The sequence below is a fragment of the Rhinopithecus roxellana genome, chromosome 15 (genome assembly GCF_007565055.1).
Source record: "Rhinopithecus roxellana isolate Shanxi Qingling chromosome 15, ASM756505v1, whole genome shotgun sequence".
Classification (NCBI taxonomy): Eukaryota; Metazoa; Chordata; class Mammalia; order Primates; family Cercopithecidae; genus Rhinopithecus; species Rhinopithecus roxellana.
The window spans coordinates 17,537,493-17,555,644 of NC_044563.1; the positions used below are offsets into that span (position 1 = coordinate 17,537,493).

The 18,152-nt window shown below is 43.9% G+C and overlaps 1 protein-coding gene across 9 annotated transcripts in view; it reads right to left on the reverse strand.

Moving 5' to 3' along the window:
• The window catches only part of AMBRA1 (autophagy and beclin 1 regulator 1), a 201,678-nt gene that overhangs the window by 177,031 nt on the left and 6,495 nt on the right, over window positions 1–18,152 (reverse strand). The window contains exon 1 of one of the 9 annotated variants that reach the window (XM_030918153.1): window positions 3,314–3,333. The exons of the other annotated variants lie outside the window; for them this stretch is intronic. The gene's annotated coding sequence lies outside the window, so the exon portion shown is untranslated. Of the gene's footprint in view, window positions 1–3,313; window positions 3,334–18,152 lie in introns of those variants that run through there. 9 annotated transcript variants of the gene reach the window in all.

An 18,152-nucleotide genomic window follows, 5' to 3' on the forward strand; every position in this document is an offset into this window, starting at 1 on the left:
TTATTTTACTTCTGTTTTCCTTTTTCTTTTTAATTAAAAAAATCAATACACACCATATGAATCAGCAACTGCATTCTTGGGCATTTATCCAGAAAAATAACATGTTCACACAAAAACTTGTATATCAGCTGGGTGCAGTGGCTCACACCTGTAATCGCAGCACTTTGGGAAGCTGAGGTGAGCAGATCGCTTGAGCCCAAGAGTTCGAGACCAGCCTGGGCAACATGGCAAAACCCTGTCTCTACATAAACAAAAAAAAATTAGCTGGGTGTGGTGGCACGCACCTGTGCTCACAGTTACTCAGGAGGCAGAGGTGGCAGGATCACTTCAGCCTGAGAGGCAGAGGTTGCAATGAGCTGAGATCATGCCACCATACTCCAATCTGGGCTCAGAGCCAGATCATGTCTCAAAAAAAAAAAAAAAAAATGTATACAAATGTTAACAGCAGTTTTATTCATAATAGCCAAAAAATTTAGAAAAATTCAGATTTTTTTTTTTTTCCTTCAGAAGGGGTCTCCCTCTGTTGCCCAGGCTGGAGTGGGTGGCATGACCAATCTTTACTCACTGCAACCTCCAACTCCCAGGGTCAAGTGATCCTCCCACTTCAGCCACCCAAGTAGCTGCGCCCACAGATGTGTGCCATCACACTGGCTAATGTTTTTTGTATTTTTAGTAGAGACAGATTGCCCAGGCTGGTCTCAAATCCCAGGCTGGTCCCAAAGCAATCTGCCAGCCTCAGCCTCCCGAAGTGGTGGGAACACAGGTGTGAGCCACTGTGCCCAGCCAGATGTCTTTCAATGGGTAAAGGATTAAGCAAACTACAGTACATCCAAATCATGAATTACTATGTAGCAATTAAAATGAGTGGAACTGGCCAGGGGCACTGGCTCACACCTTTAATCCCAGCACTTCGGGAGGCAGAGGAGGGTGGATCACCTAAGGTCAGGAGGTCGAGACCAGTCTGCCCAACATGGTGAAACCGTCTCTACAGGCGGGCACCTGTAGTCCCAGCTACCACGGCGGCTGAAGCAGGAGAATCGCTTCAATCGGGGAGGCGGAGGCTGCAGTGAACCGAGATTGAGCCATGGCACTCCAGCCTGGGTGACAGAGGGAGACTCCACCTCAAGAAAAAAAAAAAAAAAAGAGTGGAGCTATTGGTACTATAACTTGGATAAATCTCAAGAGAATTACGCTGAGTGAAAAAAGGCCAATCCAAACGGTTATATTCTATATAATTCCATTTATACAACATTTTTAAAATGACAAAGAGAGACATTAATGGTTGAAAGAGATTACAGAAGGGAATCAGGGGGGTGGGGATTGAGCTACCTACCCCTCGAAGGCATGCTCCCTGGATTTTCTGGGCAAAGCTTCATTGCAACTTTATCCACTGTGAAACTGCCTTTGCAAAAATGGTAACAGTAAGAAAATTATGACAGTGAAACAGTCTGACCTAACCAACTCCATCTTGCCTTTAACTGCCCTTGGTCATTCCTGTGTGTAGGACAAACTAACTATGGGAGAAATTTAGTTTATAGTTTGAATGATAATAGCCCTTCTCAAAACTAAAATTTAGTTTATAGTTTAAATGGTAATAGCCTTTCTCAAAACTAAACTGCCATTGTAAAACTAACAAAAGGCCCCAAGTGTAGGATTATGAGAGGGGCCTGAACTCTGCTAAAATGTAAGCATATGAACTCAGGAGGTGGAGGATGCAGTGATCTGAGATAGCGCGACTGCATTCTGGCATGGGCAACAGAGTGAGCTCTCTCTCAAGAAAATAAAACAACATAAAATAAAATAGAGGCCGGGCGCAGTGGCTCAGGCCTGTAATCCCAGAACTTTGGGAGGCCGAGACAGGTGGATCACGAGGTCAGGAGATCGAGACCATCCTGGCTAACACGGTGAAACCCCGTCTCTACTAAAAATACAAAAAATTAGCCAGGTGTGGTGGTGGGCACCTGTAGTCCCAGCTGCTCGGGAAGCTGAGGAAGGAGAATGGCGTGAACCTGGGAGGCGGAGCTTGCAGTGAGCCGAGATCTGGCCACTGCACTCCAGCCTGGGTGACAGAGCAAGACTCCATCTCAAAAAATAAAAATAAAAATAAAATAAAATAAAATAAAATAAAACGTAAGCACATTAAATAGTGTTTTTTTGTTTGTTTGCCTGTTTGAGACAGTCTTGCTCTGTCTCCCAGACTGGAGTGCAGTGGTCCCATCTTGGCTTACTGTAGCCTCCGCTGTCCGGATTCAAGCTACTCTCATGCCTCAGCCTCCCGAGCAGCTGGAATTACAGGTGCACACCACAATACCCAGTTAATTTTTGTATTTTTAGTAGAAACGTGGTTTCACCATTTTGGCCAGACTGGTCTCGAACTCCTGGCCTCAAGTGATCCACCCGCCTCAGCCTCCCAAAGTGCTGGGATTACAGGCTTGAGCCACTGCGCCTGGCCAACGCTGGGTTTTTTTCCTTTATCAGGTTTTTCTATATTATCACATGTCAACAGAAAAAATGCAATAATACATTTAACAAGTATGTAGGCACAAGTCATTTTCTAAATACATCTGCTGATCTTGGTTCAACTATTTTTGTCCATTTAGCATATTTTTGGAGGACTACGCGATGCAGCAAGCCCTACTGCAGGTGACAGGGATAGAGAACTGGAAAAAACAAATGAACAAAAAAGGACTCCAACCTCTGAGAGCTTGTGGGGAGACTATAACTGCAATATACTGTAACTATAACCACTGTGCTGAAATGTGGCAAGTGCTACCCTCAAGGAAGTACAAAGTGGCATGGTTTGAAACCTCCAGCTATCTTCCCAAAAGCAACAGATAATCTCTCACATTTGCTTCCTTACAATGGTTCTGGCTTCAATTCCGCTGATATTCTATAAACCACAAATACTAATTCTTATGCCTGGGCAAGAGGTCCCCAGTGTTCTTCTCTACAAATCACTCCATTGGACACACTCAGTAAGTATGACAGAAATTTGCCAGCTCAAGTCAGCACAAAGCTCCTTCTCTAAAAATAACCCTGTAATTTTTAGAAATTCTAGCAATGAAATTAAAGTATCTTTAACTTTTTTGTCAAATCATGGATATACAGGGTTAAAAGTGACTTAGGGATCATTTTGAACATAAAATCTTGAAAAGTGGCCATATTACAGTGGCTCACTCCTGTAATCCCAGTGGTTTCAGAGGCAAAGCAAGAGGACTGTTTGAGCCCTGGAGTCCAAGACCAGCCTGGGCAATATGCCAAAACCCTGTCTCTACAAAAAATATAAAAATTAGCCAGCCATGGTGGCACATACCTGTAGTCCCAGCTACTCAGCAGGCTGAGGTAGGAAGATCACTTAAGCCTGGGAGGTCAAGGCTGCAGTAAGCTATGGTCTGCACCATTGCACTCTAGCCTGGGTGACAGAATGAGACCCTGTTTCAGTCAATTTATTTTATTATTTTATTATTTTTATTTTTTATTTTTGAGACAGACTGTCCCTCTGTCGCCCAGGCTGGAGTGCAGTGACTTGATCTTGGCTCAATGCAACCTCCACCTCCCGGATTCAAGTGATTCTCCTGCCTCAGCCTCCCGAGTAGCTGAGACTATAAGCGTGCCACCACACCGGGCTAATTTTTGTGTTTTTAGTAAAGACAGGGTTTCACCATGTTGGTCAGGCTGGTCTTGAACTCCTGACCTCATGATCCTCCCGCCTCAGCCTCCCAAAGTGCTGGGATTATAGGCGTGAGCCACCACCGTGCCCTGCCCAATCAATCAATATCTTAAAAAGTTAGATTCACAGCCGGGCGTGGTGGCTCACGCCTATAATCCCAGGACTTCCGGAGGCTGAGGCAGGCGGATCACAAGGGCAAGAGATCGAGACCATCCTGGACAACATGATGGAATGTTGTCTCTACTGAAAATATAAAAATTTGCTGGGCATGGTGGTGCCAGCCTATAATCCCAGCTACTTGGGAGGCTGAGGCAGGATAATCGCTTAAACCTGGGAGGCAGAGGTTGCAGTGAGCCGAGACTGCACAACTGCACTCCAGCCTGGTGACAGAGCAAAACTCCATCTCAAAAAAAAAAAAGTTAGATTCACTTGTCCATTGTTATAAGACTCACTAAGGGCATCTCTGAGACATAAACCCAGGGCTCTTAACTCACTGTATAGGGCTGCTTTGCACTGCTGCTGCTTTAAATCCAGTAACAATGAATTTAATGAAGTCCAAGTTTTCTCATTTAATCAATCATAGATACATCCATGAGTAAATAATCATACAAGTTTAAAGACTAACTTCATCAAAAACAAGCACACTAAGCACCCACCATGAGGTGCATACAGTAGGCAAAGAACTGCCTATCTTTGATATGGCAGACGCTCTTAGGCATTGGAGGGAAATGTCAATACACACTGAAAAATTGTCAGCATTATTATCATCATCTTGACAACTAGCTAGTATTTTGGGGTGTTTACTCTGAACCAGGCACTTCACATGTTATTTCTGATCCTTACAACAACTCTTGAAAGGTAGGTATTATCGTCCCCCCACTGTACATTTGTGGCCGCCAGATTTAAAAAGAAGTATTCTGAGCCGGGCATAGTGGCTCACACCTGTAATCCTAGCACTTTGGGAGGCTGAGGTGGATCACCTGAGGTCAGGAGTTCAAGACTAGCCTGGCGAACATGGTGAAACTCCATCTCTACTAAAAATAAAAAAAATTAGCCAGGTGTGGTGGTGAGCTCTGTAATCCCAGCTACTTGGGAGGCTGAAGCACGAGAATCACTTGAACCCGGGAGGTGGAGGTTGCACTGAGCTGAGATCGCGCCATTGCACTCCAGCCTGGGTAACAAGAACAAAACTCTGTCCAAAAAAAAAAAAAAAAAACAAGAAGGAAGACGGAGGGAGAAGGAGGAGGAGAAGAGGAGGAGGAGAAGAGGAGGAGGAGGAAGAGGAGGAGGAGGGAGGAGGAGGGAGGAGGAGGAGGAGGGAGGAGGAAGAGGAAGAGGAAGAGGAAGAAGGAGGAGGAGGAGGAGGAGGAGGAGGAGGAAAGAAGAAGAAGAAGAAGAAGTAGTATTCTGGCCAGGCGCAGAGGCTCATGCCTGTAATTCAAGCACTTTGGGAGGCCAAGGCAGGCAGATCACTTGCAGTCAGGAGTTCAAGACAGCCTGGCCAACATGGTGAAACTCAGTCTCTACTTAAAATACAAAAATTAGCCGGGTGTGGTGGCACGTGCCTGGTAATCCCAGCTACTCAGGAGGCTGAGGCAGAGAACTGCTGGAACCCGGGAGGCAGAGGTTGCAGTGAGCCGAGATTGAGCCACTGTACTCCAGCCTGGGTGACAGAGTGAGACTCTGTCTCAAAAAAAAAAAAAAGACCTCAGAGTCCATGCACTTTTCCTGCTGCTCCCTAAGGGCAGAATAACTACACTGCACATGTGGCTGTAGTATCAAGTCACTTCAAACTTTGACATAATTTCCTGACTGGAAGTTATGTAATTTAGCCATCTTTTCAATCTTTAGATTGGTTTAGCTAATTTTCTTTAATGATTCCTCAAATGAGTGGTCTTTCAGGGTTTCTCTTTTTAAGGAAGCAGAATCCTTTTTCCAAATGAAATCTTATGTGAAAACACTAAAATGTAAAGCAGGTCAAAGTTGAGCTGCTCTGGTTTAAGCAAGGAGGGAGAACTAAAGCTCTTCCTTACTCTTATGGCCAACTCTTGGGCACCTCCAAGGAATACTTTGAAAAATACTGGTTTAAAACTGAAGACTCTGCTTTCTCCATCTCAGCTCTACCATTTGGCAGCTGTATAACCTTTGACAAAAAACAATGTTTCACTTTCTCTCATCCTTTACAGGTTTGTTACAAATATTACATATTAGAATAAATGTAAAACTCCCTATACATGGTTCACATCCAAAAGTTAGTTTCCTTCTTCTTTATCTACAGTGTTAATAGTTGTTGCCAATTCAAGAAAGCTCAATAACTATATTTGAAGATATTCTTGGCAGCAGAGAAGTGAACAAGTAAATGCTCCCGTAATTCAACTAAAATAAACGAACCTAATAAATCCTTCATTAAAAGTACCAGTGGTATTAGTAATTCCCTCTTAGTCCTTTTGGGCTGCTTTAACAAAATACCAAAAACCACCCAGGCACGGTGGCTCACACCTGTAATCCCAGCACTTTGGGAGGCTGAGGCGGGTGGATCACCCGAGGTCAGGAATTCAAGACCAGCCTGACCAACATGGTGAAATCCCATCTCTACTAAAAATACAAAATTATCCCAGCATGGTGGCACGTGCCTGTAATCCCAGCTACTCAGCGGTCTGAGGCAGAAGAACACCTTGAATCTGGGAGGTGGAGGTTGCAGCGAGCTGAGAGAGTACCATCACATTCTAGCCAGGACAACAAGAACAAAACTCCGCCTTAAAACAAACAAACAAACAAAACTGGGTAGCATTATAAACAACAGAAATTTGTTTTTGTTTTTTTTTGAGACAGAGTCTCGCTCTGTTACCCAGGCTGGAGTACAGTGGTATGATCTCGGCTCACTGCAACCTCTGCCTCTGCCTCCCGGGTTCAAGCAATTCTTCTGCCTCGGCCTCGCAAGTAGCTGGGACTACAAGTGTGCGACATCACGCCCAGCTAATTTTTTGTATTTTTAGTAGAAATGGGGTTTCGTCATATTGGCCAGGCTGGTCTCAAACTCCAGACCTCGTGATCTGCCTGCCACGGCGTCCCAAGGTGCCGGGATTACAGGAATGAGCCACCGCGCCCAGCCAGAAATTTTTTTTCGAAGTTCTGGAACTGAAAGTCCACTGCTGTCTGGTAAGGGCCCAGGTCCCAGTTCACAGACAGCGCCTTATTGCTGTGTTCTCACATGCTAGAAAAAGCAAGGGGGTTTCTCTCGTCTCTTTTATAAGGGGTCTGTCCTCATGACCCAATCATCTCCCAAAAGCCCCCCCTTCTAATACTATCACTCTGTAGGTGAGGATTTCAATATATAAATTCCAAGTAGACATAAACATTTAGACCATAACACCCTCCCAGCTTAGCCTCCCAGTCAGCCACTGACTCATGGACCCAAAACCACAATTTTGATAATAGAGAAAAAAGAGATCCCTTATAACACCCCTTAACATAGACATGATGTTTGAGATGGATAATTATTGTGGTACTGAGTATCTTAACTTTGGCATTTCCTGAGCTGAGCGTTTCAACTGGCAACTTAATTCTAAGATTTAATGAGTGCTTTAATGTTCATATTCTACAACAGAATCTAATGTTCACTTGCCCATCTTCCAGGCTTCTATTTTTCCATCTTCCAGGCTTCTATTTTTCCAGGCACCGCGAGCCAAAAAATACATCTATGTCATGTGCATCCTCACCTAAGCAATTTTATTTTTTTTATTTTTTTATTTTTATTTTTATTTTTTTTTGAGACGGAGTCTCGCTCTGTCGCCCAGGCTGGAGTGCAGTGGCCGGATCTCAGCTCACTGCAAGCTCCACCTCCGGGGTTTACACCATTCTCCTGCCTCAGCCTCCGGAGTAGCTGGGACTACAGGTGCCCGCCACCTCGCCCGGCTAGTTTTTTGTATTTTTTTTAGTAGAGACGGGGTTTCACCGTGTTAGCCAGGATGGTCTCGACCTCCTGACCTCGCGATCCGCCCGTCTCAGCCTCCCAAAGTGCTGGGATTACAGGCTTGAGACACCGCGCCCGGCCAACAATTTTAAACTGGCTCTTGCCTAAACCAGTCATTAAGAATCCATTGCCATGATCTATTATTAATAACATGTTCCCATTTCTTCATGTATAACCAGAGACCAAAGCTATTTTTATAGGAAAGAGATTGTCGGTCCCAATCTAAGCCCAGCCAACTCTCAAATCTCACACTCTATGGAAGCTGCAGATGTTGGCTTTGATCACCATGATTCAGGAAGAATCATAACAGTAGATCACATAGCTAAGACAAGAGTCATTTAAGATAAGGAAGACATCCCTGAGTATTCAATATGAATGTGGAATCCAGAAAGATTTAGAATACTAATCTAGTATTTTACCAGGAACCTCGAGCAATTCACCTGCTTTCTATTATTGCTTTGTGAGAAAAGTGAAAATATAGTCATGAAAATGCCAGAGACATTGGTGTTGCTGTTGTTTTGTACACAGGGATCTCCATGTGTTGCTGAGGCAGGTCTCGAACTCCTGGGCTCAAGAGATCCTCCCGCCTCAGACTCCCAAAGTCCTGAGATTACAGGCATGACTCACTGTGCCCAGCCAGACATACCGCTTTGATTAACCATCAAGCAATTATGTCCCAGGGTTACCAGGGACCTCAGCAAGTCATCTCTGTCATCTCCCTCATTTCTAAACAAGCTCACACCTAAATGATCCCCGAAAGATAGTCTTTGGAGAAGATACTTCACAATATTCCTTGGTAACAACATTTCAGTATCTTGTAGTCAGGAAGTTCTTTCTAATGTGTAATCTACATCCTTTATGTTGCAATTAAAACACATTCCCTCTTGTCCTGTCCTCTATGGAAAGAGAACATCTGCTTAACACCAACTGAACAATATCGCTCCAAGAGATTATAAAATATAGGAAGCCCGTTTCAAATAGCTTCATGTAAATGCAACATGGCTTTATATGGGTCACCTTAGACAAATAACATGATTAAGAGTCTTAAATTCCTAATTCCACCACTGACTTGCTCTGAAGATGATAGGAAGTTAAAACCATGCAGATGCTGTGCTTCAATTATCCCATCAGTAAAATGCAAATAATAAAACCAGAATGTTAGAACTCAGTTCTTCATACAGGAAAGAGATTCTGAGTCCCAATCTAAGCCCAGTCAAACTCAGAAATCACATACTCTGGAGAAGCTGCAGATGTTGGCTTTGATCTCTAACATGTCAGAAGATCATTAACAGTAATATATCAATAATATATTACCATAGGACCTGCAATTCCATTCCTAGGTATATTCCTAAACTAATATACCTAGTTTAGGTATATTTCAGCCTAAACTAACTGAAAATAAGCCCACACACATGCATGTTCAAAGCAACACTATTCACAATAGCAGAAGGCAGAAACAGCCCAAATGTTCTTCAGTGGATGAATGGATAAACAAATGTGATATATACACACAATGGAATATTATTCAGTCATGAAAAGGTAGGAAGTACTGACAAATACTCCAATGGAGATAAATAAACCTCCAAACATTACGCTAAGTCAAAGAAGTCAGACACAAAAGATCACATATTGTAGTATGCCATTTATATGAAATATCCAGAATAGATCAATCCACAGAGACAGAAAGCAGATTGGTGATTATCGGGCTGGAGGAAGGGCAGAATGAGGATAAACTGCTTAACTGGTAAGGGGTTTTACTTTGGAGAGATGGTAATGTTTGAAACTAAACAGGCTGCAGAACATTGTAAATGTACTTAAATGCCACTGAATTGTTCATTTTAAGATGGCTAATTTTATGTGAAGTGAATTTCAGTTCAGTAAGTCCTTATTCTAAAAAAAAAAAAAAAAAAAAAATGCAGCCAGGCAGGGTGGCTCATGCCTATAATCCCAGCACTTTGGGAGGCCGAGGCGGGCAGATCACCTGAGGTTGGGACTTCGAGACCAGCCTGACCAATATGGAGAAACCCTGTCCTACTAAAAGTACAAAATTAGCTGAGCATCGTGGTGCATGCCTGTAATCCCAGCTACTCAGGAGGCGGAGGCAGGAGAATCACTTGAACCCGGGAGGAGGAGGTTGCGGTGAGCCGAGATCGTGCCATTGCACTCCGGCCTGGGCAACAAGAGTGAAACTCCGGCTCAAAAACAAAAGCAAAACAAAACAAAACAAAAAATGCTAGAGGCTGAGTGTGGTGGTCTGTACCTGTAATCCAACTACTTGGGAGGCTGAAGGAGGAGGAAAGCTTGAGTTCAAGGCTACAGTGAACTATGATCACCACTGCCGTCTAGCCTGGAAGAAAGAGTGTCTCAAATAAATAAAAGAATGCTAGAAGAACTAATAAGGACAATGTCGATATAAGCATTTCCCAGGAAAGTTACCATATAAAATTCCAGGTAGGGACGGACATGGCAGCTCATGCCTGTAATCCTAGCACCTTAGGAAGCCAAGGTGGGTGGATCACCTGAGCTCAGGAGTCCGAGACCAGCCGGGCCAACATGACGAAACCCTGTCTCTACTAAAAATACAAAAATTAGCCAGGCGTGGTGGTGTGTGCCTGTAATCCCAGCTAGTTGGGAGGCTGAGGCAAGAAAGTTGCTTGAACCCAGGAGGCAGAGGTTGCAGTAGGCCAAGATCGCACCACTGCACTCCAGCCTGGGCAACAGAGCAAGACACTGTTTTACAAAAAAAAAAAAATATATATATATATATATATTATATATATATATATACACACACACATATATATGTAGGACTGTAGCCAAAATGTTTATTATTATCATATCTATATGGCTAATTAGACTCTGTGCAAAGTATATATATCACAAACTATTAATAGAAAACAAAAGTACAGAACTTTGGCACAATTTTTTTTTTTTTTGAGACGGAGTCTTGTTCTGTTGCCCAAGCTGGACTGCAGTGGCTGGATCTCAGCTCACTGCAAGCTCTGCCTCCCGGGTTCACGCCATTCTCCTGGCTCAGCCTCCTGAGTAGCTGGGACTACAGGCGCCCGCCACCTCGCCCGGCTAGTTTTTTGTATTTTTTAGTAGAGACGGGGTTTCACCGTGTTAGCCAGGATGGTCTCGATCTCCTGACCTTGTGATCCGCCCGCCTCAGCCTCCCAAAGTGCTGGGATTACAGTTTGTCACAATTATATAATCACTATATGGAAATAAGAGCCAATAAACAAATAAATGAATAAAGAGATTAACCAAGCACCTCAGCTAATTAGCTATAGCAACAATGACCACAGGAAAGCAATAAAATAAAAAATAAAAAATAAAGATAAGGAATGAACTTTAAAAGCCAATAATACCAAAATACTAAGACCTATTCAGTAGGGAGGTGAAAAAAGAAAGGCTAAACATAGCAAAGTTTAAAAGTACATAAGAAGGGCCAGGCAGGTGGCTCAAACCTGTAATCTCAGCACTTTGGGAGGCTGAGGCAGGAGGATCACTTGAGGTCAGGAGTTCGAGACCAGCCTGACCAACATGGAGAAACCCTGTCTCTAATAAAAATACAAAATCAGCGGCACGTGGGGGTGCATGCCTATAATCCCAGCTACTCAGGAGGCTGAGGCAGGAGAACTGCTTGAAACCGGGAGGCAGAGGTTGCAGTGAGCTGAGATCACGCCACTGCACTCCAGCCTGGGCAACAAGAGCAAAACTCCATCTCAATAAATAAATAAATAAAGTAAGTAAGTAACATAAAAAATAGATAAACCCTTAAGGCCAACATAAAAAGGCCATGAGAACCATTACTCTCACCATTTTGCAAATATCTTCATGCCCTCACCCTTTTCTCTCTTAATATAACCTTCTGGGGCAAGATACCAAGCTAAGCAGTCAAGAATACAAAAAATGGAAAGCTACAGCTCCTATCTTCATGGATCTTACTGTCTTAGAGTATACTTCTTATGAGGAAACAGACATGTTTTGTTTTGAGATGGAGTCTTGTTCTGGGATCGCCCAGGCCAGTGCAGTGACGGGATCTCAGCTCACCGCAACCTCCACCTCCCCAGTTCAAATGATTCTACTGCCTCAGCCTCCTGAGGAGCTGGGATTACAGGTCCATACCTCCACGCCTGGCTAACTTTTGTATTTTTAGTAGAGACATGGTTTCACCATGTTGGCCAGGCTGGTCTTGAACTTCTGACCCCAGGTGATCCGCCTGCCTCGACCTCCCGAATTGCTGGGATTACAGGTGTCAATCACCACACCCAGCCTACAAATGTTAATAATCAAAATACACAGACCATCTCCACTTCGTCCCTTCCCATGCCTTAAACCCAATTCAGTTTAGCTTCTGGCCCTACTTTCCTCCAATATTGTTCTTGCCATAATCATCAATGATCTCTGTGTTGCTAAATCCAACAATATACAGTGATTACTCCCTTCCTGAAATATGCTCTTATGTTGGTTTCTCTAATAACAAGCTCTTAGATTTTCTCTTGAATTCCTTGGAGCGTGGTCTTCTCCTCCTACTCTATACTTGTTCTCTAGGAGATCTCATCCATTTCCCTTTGTTGTAAATACCATCTATATACTAATACCATCCTGATTTCTCTCCAGCGCCACTTTTGTGAATCAGCCTAGAGACTACGTACTTGATATCTACACTTGTATGTTTTCACAGGCATCTAACACTTAGCATGACTAAAACTGAGATCTTCATTCCACTCCCCAACTCTAATCCAAATCTACTCCTCCTCCAATGTTTCCATCTCAGAAACACCACCTTCATCTACCCAGATGCTCAGGCCAAAAATCTGGAATTATACTTGACACCTTCCTCTTCCCACACATCCAATCCATTAAGTCTTGCCTGTCCTAATTCTAAAATATCTACTGAATCTTTCTACTTCTATCTCCACTGCCTACAGTATAATCCAAACCATCATTGCCTTTTGCCTGGACCTCTGTAATACTTCCTAACCACACTTCCCCCATTTCTTCTCTTTCCAGATCACTCCCCACAATGTACCCACAGTAATGGGGTACAGCTGTTGTTATTGTTGTTTTGGAGACAGAGCCTTGCTCTGTCACCCAGCCTGGAGTGCAGTAGCATGGTTTTAAGCTCACTGCAGCCTCGACCTCCCCAGACCAAGTGATCCTCCCACTTTAGCCTCCCAAGTAGCTGGAAGCACAGGTGTGAGCCACCACACCCAGCTAATTTTTTTGTACTTTTTGTAGAGATGGAATCTCACCACGTTATCCATGCTGGCCTCAAACTCCTGAGCTCAAGCAATCCCCCCGCCTCAGCCTCCCAAAGTTCTGGGATTACAGGCATAAGCCACCGTGCCCAGCCCCAGAGTAACGTTTTAAAATAATATATAAGGTCATGACACTCATGCTTAAAACCTTCAAAATCTTCTAATTACACTCAGGATAAAAATCCAAAAGCCAGCCAGGTATGGTAGCTCACGCCTGTAATCCCAGGACTTTGGGAGGCCAAAGCGGGTGTATCACCAGAGGTCAGAAGTTCAAGACCAGCCAGGCCAACATGGTGAAACCCTGTCTCTACTAAAAATGAAAAAATTTGACCAGGTGTGGTGGCTCTCCTGATCAAGAGGTCAGGAGATCGAGACCATCCTGGCCAGCATGTGAAACCCCGTTACTACTAAAAATACAAAAAATTAGCTGGGTGTAGTGGCAGGCGCCTATAGTCCCAGCTGCTTGGGAGGCTGAGGCAGGAGAATGGCATGAGCCCAGGAGGCAGAGCTTGCAGTAAGCCAAGATCGCGCCACTGTACTCCTGCCTGGGCGACAGTGAGAGACTCTGTCTCAATAATTAATTAATTAATTAATTAATTTTTTAAATTACCCATGTGCGGTGGCACGTGACTGTAGTGCCAGCTACTCGGGAGGCTGACGCAGGAGAATCACTTGAACCCAGGAGGCGGAAACTGCACTGAGCCGAGACCACACTACCGCACTCCAGCCTGGGCGACAGGGCAAGACTCCATTTCAAAAAAAAAAAATTCCAAAAGCCTTGCTGCCTGTAATTTCACCACTATGGGAGGCCAAGATGGGAAAGGATCTCTTCAGTCCAGGAGTTTGAGATCAGCCTAGGCAACATAGTGAGGCTTTGTCTCTACAAATAGTAATCAAAAATTACCTAGGCATGGTGGTGGGTGCCTCTAGTCCAAGCTACTTGGGAAGCTGAGGTGGGAGGATCCTTGAGCCTAGAAGGTCAAGACTACAGTGAGCTGTGATCACACCACTGCATGCTAGGCTGGGGAACAGAGACCCTGTCTCAAAAAAAAAAAAAAAAAAAAAAAAAAAAACGAAAGCCTTGACACCGTCGTGCCTAAGTCTCTATCCTCATTCTATGCCTCTTTCCTCCATCCCCTACTGTTCACTGTATTCCAACCATATCAATCTTCTTCCAGTTTCTCAAATGTGTCAAATTCCTTCCTATGTTGGGAATTTCATACATGCTATTCCCTTCCCTTTCTATCCTTCTAGTCTCTGCTTAAATATCACTTCTTCAGAAAAATACTTCTCAAACCTCCAGTTTAATTCAGGTTCCCCTACTATAATCTCTTTTTATTTTTCTGGCATAGGTTTGCCACACATTGCAATTATATGTTTATTGGTATAATTATTTGTTTACTGTCTCTCTTTCCTCTAGACTGTAATCTCCATAAAGGCATGGACATCTATTTTTCCACTCTAGTCTTAGTATATTGACCTAGTGGCTTCAAGTGTTTAGTAGTTGAGAATCAGTATAACTTAGAGGTTAAGGGCAGGGGAATGTGGAGCCAGGTTGTTTGGACTCGAATCCTGGTTCTGCCATTTGCTAGCTATATACCTTGGGCAAATTGCTTAACTTCACTGTGCCACAACTGCTACATCAATAAAATGAGAAGAATAAGAGTACTGGCCGGGCGCAGTGGCTCAAGCCTGTAATCCCAGCACTTTGGGAGGCCGAGACGGGTGGATCACGAGGTCAGGAGATCGAGACCATCCTGGCTAATACAGTGAAACCCCGTCTCCATTAAAAAAAAATACAAAAAACTAGCCGGGCGAGGTGGCGGGCACCTGTAGTCCCAGCTACTCGGGAGGCTGAGGCAGGAGAATGGCGTGAACCCAGGAGGCGGAGCTTGCAGTGAGCTGAGATCCGGCCACTGCACTCCAGCCTGGGCGACAGAGCGAGACTCCGTCTCAAAAAAAAAAAAAAAAAAAAAAAAAGAGTACTTATGTCATAAGGTTGTTAGTGAGAATGAAAAGAATCAACGCAAAGTGCTTACTACAGTACCTGGCACAAAGCATTCATAAGGACTGGTTCTGATCAGAACCAATATTTGATAGACAAACAAAAGTCTGAAAAAGTAAGAATTGAGACACAGAATCACAATCAAGAAATAGTTCTAAAAGGCTTCACAGGGATATGTCATAACTCAAAAAAAAAAAAATCCATAGTACATAATACACAGCATTATGGTATCCTCACCGCCTACTGAAAGAGTACACATGCAACAAACATTTATCAAATGAATGACTGAAAAATGCACACTCTGCTATAATCACTAGATAGAATTTTTTAAAAAAATTTTTGAGACAGGGTCTTGCCATGATGATGCCCAGGACAGAGTATAGTGGTGTGATCTTGGTTCACTGCAGCCTTGATCTAACAGGCTCAGGCAATCCTCCTGCCTCAGCCTCCCAAGTAGCTGGGACTACAGGCATGCACCACCATTTACAGCTAATTTTTAAAAATTGTTGCCAGGCGCAATGGCTCACATCTGTAATCCCACCACTTTGGGAGGCCAAGGTGGGTGGGTCACCTGAGGTCAGGAGTTCAAGACCAGGATGGCCAACATGGTGAAACCCCGTCTCTACTAAAAATACAAAATTATCTAGACATGGGCCCAGGCGCGGTGGCTCACGCCTGTAATTCCAGCACTATGAGAGGCCAAGGTGAGTGGATCATCTGAGGTTGGGAGTTCGAGACCAGCCTGACCAACATGGAGAAACCCTGTCTCTACTAAAAATACAAAATTAGCTGGACGTGGTGGTGCATGCCTGTAATCCCAGCTACTGGGGAGGCTGAGGCAGGAGAATCGCTTGAACCCGGGAGGTGGAGGTTGCAGTGAGCTTAGATTGTGCCATTGCACTCCAGCCTGGGCAACAAGAGCAAAACTCCATCTCAAAAAAAAAAAAAAAAAAGTTATCTGGATGAGGTGATGGGCGCTTGTAAACCCAGCTACTCAGGAGGCTGAGGCAGGAGAATCACTTGAACCTGGGAGGTAGAGGTTGCAGTGAACTGAGATCACACCACTCACTGCACTCCAGTCTGGGCAACAGAGACTCTTTTTTTAAAAAAAAAAAAAAAAGAAAAGGCCGGGCGCGAAGGCTCGTACCTGTAGTCCCAGCACTTAGCACTTTGGGAGGCCAAGGCGGGCGGATCACAAGGTCAGCAGATCGAGACCATCCTGGCTAACACGGTGAAAGCCTGTTTCTACTAAAAATACAAAAATTAGCCAAGCGTGATGGCATGCGCCTATAGTCCCAGCTACTCGGGAGGCTGAGGCAGGAGACTCGCTTGAACCCAGGAGGTGGAGGTTGCAGTGAGCTAAGATCACACCACTGCACTCCAGCCTGGGCGACAGATCAAGACTTCATCTCAAAAAAAAAAAAAAAAAAAAAAAATCCCAGCCTCCCAAACTCTTGGGATTACAGGTATAGTCCACCACACCAGGCATAAAGACCTTTATAATTAGAAAATAACAATATTTTTTTTTTTTTTGAGATGAAGTTTCGCTCTTGTTGCCCAGGCTTGAGTGTGATGGCGTGATCTCGGCTCACCGCAACCTCTACCTCCCTGGTTCAAGCGATTCTCATGCCTCAGCCTCCCAAGTAGCTGGGATTACAGGTATGCACCACCACACCCAGCTAATTTGTATTTTTAGTAGAGACGGGGTTTCTCCACGTTGGTCAGGCTGGTCTTGAACTCCCAACCTCGGATGATCCACTCGCCTCGGCCTCCCAAAGTGCTGGGATTACAGGCATGAGCCACCATGCCCGGCCGAAAATAATAATGATTTTTAAAGCTGGACGCAGTGGCTCACACCTGTAATTCCAGTACTTACGGAAGTCGAGGTGGGCAGATCACTTGAGGCCAGAGTTCAAGACAAGCCTGGCCAACATGGCAAAACCCTGTCTCTACTAAAAGAAATACAAAAATTAGTCAGGTGTGGTGGCACACACCTGTAATCCCAGCTACTCAGGAGGCTGAGGCACAAGGATCACTTGAACCCAGGAGGCAGAGTTTGCAGTGAGCCAAGATTGTGCCACTGCACCAGAGCAAGATTGTCTCAAAAAAAAATAAAATAATTTTTGAATTAAAAATAAAGATTCATCTTTTTACTTTGTTTTCCTAGCTAGGATTTGAACCTATATCCTTTTACTTTTAACTTGAACGGTACTGAGAGGAAAGAGGGACAAATATGCTGTTTTAACTTCCTATTCCCTATTAAAGTTTTACCAAAGCATCTAAACTTCAATCCTAGAATCACTATCATGTGTTCTTTTGGAAAACTTTATTTTGTTATAATAATAACATTGTTAGTAACAACTGGCATATACAGCACCTAGCACTATTCTAAATGCTTTATACATATTAACTAATTTAGTTCTTACAACAACTGTAACAACATTTTACAGATGAGGAGAGGCACAGAGAGACTAAGTAACTTCCCCAAGTTGTACAGCTAGTAAGTAGGGGTGCTGAAATTTGAACCAGGCTGCTTGACTCCAGGAGTCAGTGCAACTATGCTGCTATTCAAAAGTCTGGGGAGAGAAATTTTTCTATCCTGTTTTCAGTGGTCACCTAGAATAAAATATTCCAATTTTCTCTGCAAGTCAAATGTGCTTATTAATCCTCTCCAACTCAGCAAAATTTCAGATGCTTCATTATACTATAGGTATATATGCCTATGATCTATTCCAGAGAGCAGAAATAAGTGATGAAATCATGAAATGTGAAATTTGTTTCAGCTCATTTTACAGAAACACAACTTCAGGCCAGGCACAGTGGCTCATGCCTGTAATCCCAACATGTTGGGAGGCCGAGGCAGGCAGATCACCTGAAGGCATGAGTTCGAGACCAACCTGGCTAACATGGTGAAACCCCATCTCGACTTAAAATACAAAAATTAGCCGGACATGGTGGAACACACCTGTAGTCCCAGCTACTAGGGAGGCTAAGGCACGAGAATCACTTGAACCCGGGAGGTGGAGGCTGCAGTGAGCCAAGATTACACCACTGCACTCCAGCCTGGGCCACAGAGTGAGACCCTGCCACAAAAAAAAAAAAAGTAAAAAATTAAACTCATTAGTCAAGCATGCTAGATATTTAAGTCATAGTTATCCTTGACTATGTAAAACTCAATGTTATCATACATTAAATATCAGACAAATATTACATGTAGCAATCTTAAGTGACGGCTTA